Source organism: Fragaria vesca, linkage group LG1, assembly GCF_000184155.1.
Source record: "Fragaria vesca subsp. vesca linkage group LG1, FraVesHawaii_1.0, whole genome shotgun sequence".
NCBI lineage: Eukaryota > Viridiplantae > Streptophyta > Magnoliopsida > Rosales > Rosaceae > Fragaria > Fragaria vesca.
Genome location: NC_020491.1, coordinates 1578049 through 1584826, shown reverse-complemented (window position 1 = coordinate 1584826; position 6778 = coordinate 1578049). Strand labels below are relative to the sequence as shown.

Sequence of the window (6778 nt, the reverse complement as noted above, 5' to 3'; positions counted from 1 at the left end):
GAAAAAATACAGATTCAGATTTGGCTATAATAGGGTAGGGGGGGGGGGGGGGGGTTCATTAACAAAATTAAAGGTAAATTTGCTATAACTAAACTACCCAATTAAAGGTAATTAAGACAATTAAAAAACCTAACTGGGGTCAGACCCTCCCGGACCGTAATGTAGCTCCGCCATTGGGCAAAAGTAATGAAGTGTGCATACCACGTGTCGTTTGCATAGACTGAATAACCACGCGCATGTGTCTTCCTCTCTCACCTCACAGATTTCTCTTCTTCCATCTCCTCTTCTCGTTTTTTATATTTTATTATTATTATTTTTTTTCCTATTCTCAGAAGATAATCACAGTGAAGAAGCCAATAATAGGAGATGGGTTTCTAACTTACTATGCCCATCGAAAAAGATTACACATGCAACAGGAGAATAGAAGATGGGTTTCATGAAACCTATTTTCAGTCCTTCCAGTGAAATCCCAATTGGCATGATTTTTCTGAGCTCAAACCCGATCCAAACACAAGCCAGCAAGCCTCGTGTCATCGATTTCCGATCTCCAAAACTCTACCCGGAACTCCTCTGCCCAGCACTTTATCGTCGGCGCCCTCGCCACACACTCCGTCTCTGACACCGACGTCGTCGATACCAAAGAGACCATCTGCAATGCCCAAAGGTTCTGGTAATCCTTTTGTAGTTTTGGAAATTCTTATTTCTTTTGTTGTCAATGGGTATGTGGTATCTTACGAATTTGGGATTTGGGTAGTATTTCAATTCGATGTAAATAGGCTTTGACAGTAGGATCAAATGATGAAGTACTGAAGTTAATAGCAATTTGGGGTCCCTATATGAAGACATTGAATGTATAGATCTATAATTGCATGCAACTAAGAATAGAAGAATTTGAATGTCTATCCAACTTTGTGTTCACCCATCCCTTTTCTCCTTAGTATGATATTTCAGAGTGTAAGACATGATATATACTGATAGGTTTGCATACATAAATGATAGAACAAGTAAGGATTTAGTGATGATTTCAGAATTTCCTCAAGCAAACTATCAAAAATCATAACTAAATATAGGAAAATCGTTTTCAAGAAATTCCAATTCTGAGATAATCTTTAACATGTCTATTGTAACTTTCATGAAGACACCAAGTTCAAACAACCAATCAAATGGTACAGTTTTTTTTCAATAAGAAGGTAACTGGTGCAAAACTCGGAAAAAGACTGATCTGTAGAATTTCCTAATGCAGACTATCAACTTTCAAAAATCATAACTTAATCTAGAAAAATCATTTTCAAGCAAGGTTCTAAAAATTGGCGCCCAGGGCCGCCTAAGGCGCTGAAAATCTCCTCTCCGTTCCGATTACCCCATAATCGGCCGAGCTGGGTGGCACCTTAAAAATCGGCCGCCTAGACGGCCTAGACGGGTGTAGGCGGTCTCGGCGGGTCTGAGAAACATGTCTTTGATTTTGTTCAACACCAAGAAGGCAGGGATTGGATTTGAAAAATTACATCACCTTGAAAGCCAAGACAATAATGGATCGCTCTTCTTCAACTACAACACCGTGAATTGGTAGAGGATTAAGGTAGGATTCGTGGCTGAGGTCGTTGACGATGGCGCTGGAGTCAGGATCGTTGTTGATGTTGTCATCGACGACGTCAGTGCCGATCGAGTCGAGTCCACTAGAAGTGAAGACGCTGTTAAGGTTGTGAATTCATGATGAGGGTTGTTAGCAACAAAGGAATTGGGCAACGTGTTAGTTAGTTAGAGAAGATAACAACTGAGGAAGAAGCACATTCAAGGGAGAATGTTTTAGATTGTTTTACCAGGACCATTGCCATGGAGAAGTTCAAGCATTGCTTGGACTTCCTCAGTGTCACAGATTGCTGAGTTGTGGTGGAGCACCTCCTCACTTGAGGTGCGTTACGGCAAGAGGAGTCTTGCCAAGGTGAAGGTTCTTGGAGGTTTGTTCAGGGTTACTTCAAGAAGATTCAAGATATCCTGAAGGGTGCAACAATCATTTGGTATCAACTCACCAAGGTGGAGATTGTTGTGTTTTGGCTCGTTGATATGATTTGGAAGTTGGGATTCAGCAAGCAAATCCAAGTCCAGAAAAGAAAGAGGTTTTTTCTATAAATTTTAGGAAAATAATCTTTCAAGATCTGTTAGGATTTTGTCTACTAGGTTTAGGAGTCCTAAAACCTTCTTGTATCAGCAGCCCATATTCACTAGAAATAGGAGCTGCAGGGGGTTTTCTAAGGTTAAGATAGAGAGCACAGAAAACCGAGAGCTAAGGGTGATAGAGAGATCTAGCAGGGAGTTGGGGATTAGCATAGGGATTTCAATAAGTACTTGTAATCAGGTTGTTATTCTCCATAGTGCTAGTGATCTCTCAAGAGAGATCACATAAGTGGACGTAGGCCAGGGTTTTGGCTGAACCACTATAAAATTGTGTGTGCTGTGTTTCTATCTTCAAGTTCATCTATCTACTTTGCTTAAGTCGTAAAGTACCAGTAAAGACCAGAAAAGATCCTAGGGCGCTAACCACAATAGAACCAAGTTGAATGACACAGCAAATAAATTACCATTAATTAGCATAGAAAGAAACCACAAACTGATCATAGTGGAAGTAAACTGAACTTAGGAACACTGTAATACCATATTAGTCAAAATAAAAAGTAGGCCAACTCAAAGAATTTCCAGATATATATATATATATATATTTTTTTTTTTACACAAAGGCTACACAAAATTTAGACTTACAACTAATCTTACGCTCTGGCCAATCCTAGGACTCTAATCCCTAAGCTCTGATACCATTTTGTCACACCCTGACCCGAAAATTGAGAATATATATATATATTTTTTCCGGGTAAGGACATGAATAGCCTTGACTTGTCAAAGATAAGAGAACCCTTGACAAATAGAAGCTATGTGGAAAAGTTAGAATCAGAGTGAGTTGGTAAAGGAGAACTTTATTTCATAAGTATTGTTTTTACAACAAACAAGAAAGTAAGCTTATAGACTAAGCCTTATTACACAAACTTAAATAAAAAACAATAAGCTATAGGTTCACTCCTCCTCCTAGACTTTAGATTCTTTTTAGACATCAAGTCTTATCCCTCAAGTATAACATCTCCACAAATTCATAAAGGGGTGACAAAAGTCTCAATAGAGCAAATCTCATTCATGTAATTTCAATATGCTAAACATGTATGCACATATTTTAGGTTTCAGTTGTTGGTACTCTTGTACTATCCTTGGTCACCAGTGTCTTCTTGCCATAAGATCGTTTTAATAATCAAAATTGAGAGGGCTTCTCTCCCTACATGTATACAAAGGCATCTAGCTAGTCTCTTTCAAGTGATAGCCTCAACCGCATACTTCATTCATTCTTTATATTACATTAGATATGATGATGATACAAGATCAAATAATAATATAATGAAATTGCTAAACACAATAACCATCTTTAGCAGCAGCATATACAACTCAAAAGCAAGATAACAAGTTTATAAAACAAAATTTGAGATTGCCCATAACTTCCCCTACCTCAAACCTGTTTTACCAAAGCTGAAACTTCATTACTAGATTCTATCACTTGCTTTAGACCTCTACTAGTCTTTTTCTACTCTAAATTTTCTCTCCTGACTTTCTTTCAAACTTCTGAACTTCTCTACTTGTTACTACTTCATGTGAAGACCTCTATTTATACTAGTGAATGTGCTTGTCAGATATGTCTATAAAAATCAACTGAAATTCATCTTTATCTGCCAGCAGCAGCTTTGAACTTGGAGACCAAGTTTTAAGCTACTCATTCAGCAACTATATGCAAAACACAAGCAAAAGTGTGGTTGCACATTTTGGTGTAGGTTAAAATGTGTAAAACATGTGTAACTTTGTGTCACACACAAGCTAGCTCGTAAGTGATGCAAGTAAAACAAAATAACATCCTTTGTGTAATTATCTCATTTTTTGATTGGTGTGTAATGTTGCAGGTGTAATCCAATGGCTCCAACCAAAAGCAATACATGAAAGAGAGCAAAACTTGCAAAAGCAACACGTGAAAGAGAACAAAACTTGTTGGAAACTTTTGTAAGATTTGAGGCAGCAATACTCAAGAGGATACCATGAAGCACAAGTTTGAAAATAAGAAAAATGATCTAATGTAGCTTAAGAAAGCATGTACTGATGTCACATTTACAATCCTTGCAACTATATACATTTCTGGAATGCCATAGACTACAACTAAACAAATAAGCACCACTCTTCTTCTTTTTTCTCTTTCTAGCAAAGATGATGTATACTAGGCCTCTATTTGATTCTTTGTAACACAAACAAGAACTATAAAACATTCCATTTATTTGAAGTCCTATTAGCTTCTTCTAATTCTCTTTTAGTTGAAAGTTCTTTTGTTTAGTTCTAAGAGAACTTTTACTTTCGTTGTCAGGACCTACCCCGGATTTCCCCTTGGAATCCGGGATAAACCTTGCGGGACCCACCTCAAGGGAAATTCTACCAAAATTTTGGCATAACCTCATTTGAAAATGAGTAACCTTACCTGAAAGAATAACACCAAAACTCAAACATTTTTAAAACAATTTAATCCACATCTTCTGGAGCCATCTGCTCCCCCAAATAATCATCCACCACCTCAACTGAAATAATAACTCAAAATATTTTCATGAATTTAATCTCTCATACAACATACCAAATAAACATTTTTTTTTCAACACTCCTAGGTGGAGTCACAAGCTCTTAACACACAACAACAACAACAACAATATCACTTAAAACATCTCATGGTTATCAGAGCAACTACTAGGAAAGAAGAAAATACATAGGTAGGTTAAACTAGTAACCTATGAGAGAAAACTGGATGAGGTGGGAAATATGACTCGTCTCCTACCCTCGACGAACAGAACTCTGCAGACTGAGCATTTAAAACGAAAGGCCGAGGGGAGAAGCATTTAAAACGTTAGAGTGAGTGGACAAAATAAATAATAAAAATACAGATTTAATGATAGAGCATTGAAATCAATTTAATGCTTTTCCCATATTTTCCATTGAGAAAATATTTATGCATGCCACTCATAGAAATTTTCCCGAAAATACTTAGAGGCAAAAAGAATGAACCAATCCCATTGGTTCTCAATAAATCAATAAAAATGGGGAAGAGGTTTCACCAAAACGATGAGCCTCCCAGGCTAAGGTCGGAGCCCGATCGGTTGCCTCCCAGGCTATAATAGCGTGGGCGCCCTACTCACCTATGGTGAGTAGCCACTAATAATGATTAGCTAGCAATAAAGAATATATATCAACCCTTTATGGTGAAGTAAAAATAACAAATATCAAGAATGTCACTTCCCCAAAAATAATATAAATCACTTGACATGTCCCACATGTCAAATAAAATGAGCAAGAGAGTTCCCGAAAAATAAATGGAACTCATTAAATCCAATGAAAAATATTAAAACTCCAATATGCTCACGACACAATAAATCTCTAATATGCCTTTGAAATTAATTAAACTTTAGAGCATGCATAACATTCAAATCAAGGGTCCACTCACAGTGCTCGGCTATGCCTGCCGACGACCCGAGGCTTCCTCCAATGATCCACCTCACGTCTTGAACAATAAATAATTATCAAGCCTTCAGACCAGGATAAAACTTTAATAAAATTTCCGAAATGAAAAGAAAGCCTATAATTTCATTTCTCTTGCCCAACTTCTCCACTTTTTACCTAATAAGGCTCACATTACTCCGCACTTACCGAAAACCATAATTTAACCTTTTTAGACTTTAAAACCTGCTAAACCAACTGTCGGATTTCCATTCGAATAACCGCCTAAATCCTTAATCATTGATAAATCCCAAACCTTATCAAATCTCCTCCAAAAATTCCAAACTATACTTCATTAAACTCCTCTCATGAAAACAAACCCAAAATCATGAAAAATTGACCCTAAGGGGCTACGGCGCTGGCTGCTCCGCTACCGGCGGCGGCCGGCAGCCGTATTCTAGCAACCTCCAATGCTTCTCAAATTTTAACAGAATAATTCTCTCATCATGCACAACAACTTTCATAACTAGCACTTAGTCCAATTCTAAGGCTAACTAGGGTAATCGAACCAAAACATCTATAAATCCCTAGAAATTCAATTATACATTTCACCCTAACAAGATCGAATTAGACCAATTCCTTTTGAGGGATTACTCACCTTGATGAGGGCTACAAGATGAGCCAAAAATCCCGACCTATGGTGGCCGGAGGTGGGAACTCCGGCTAAGAGCTATCCGGCGGGTTTTCTCCTCTCCGGCGGCGCTACCGGCTCGGACACTAGGCCGGGGAGAGAGAGGAGGTGGCAAAGTGTCCAAACTGGAGTGGAGCGGCGGCCGGTGGCTGGCCGGACGGTCGCAGCTGGCGTTGGAAACTTCCGGCGGGTTAGGGGCTCAGAGTGAGCTCGGGAGAGAAGGGAGGAAGAGAGAGAGAGTGAGTGACACGACCCACCCCAAATTTCACCCTGAAACCCGGAGTAAGTCGTGCGGGGACCACCTCCAAGGAAAATTTACTGAAAAGATTAAGCAAATCTCCCTTGCAGATGGACAACCCTAACTCGAAAATTTCATATTACACTCTTAATTCAACACTTCCGAACATCACATAATCATCCTTCAGAAATTCTACACATAATATACAATAATCCCAAAGTATTCAGAGCTACTAAACACAAGCGGAAGAAAGAAAACACGAGTAGGTTGAACAGGTAACCTACTAGACG

General features: G+C 38.6%; 1 non-coding gene across 2 annotated transcripts; it reads left to right on the top strand.

Moving 5' to 3' along the window:
• The first annotated feature begins 341 nt into the window (after positions 1-341).
• Positions 342-4367, top strand: LOC101312954. 2 transcript variants are annotated; one of them, XR_183663.1, is made up of 2 exons: positions 342-670; positions 3993-4367. It is a non-coding gene; the product is annotated as an uncharacterized LOC101312954 (transcript). The 2 variants fall into 2 exon arrangements; XR_183664.1 differs by having other exon boundaries at positions 391-664.
• The last annotated feature ends 2411 nt before the right edge of the window (positions 4368-6778 follow it).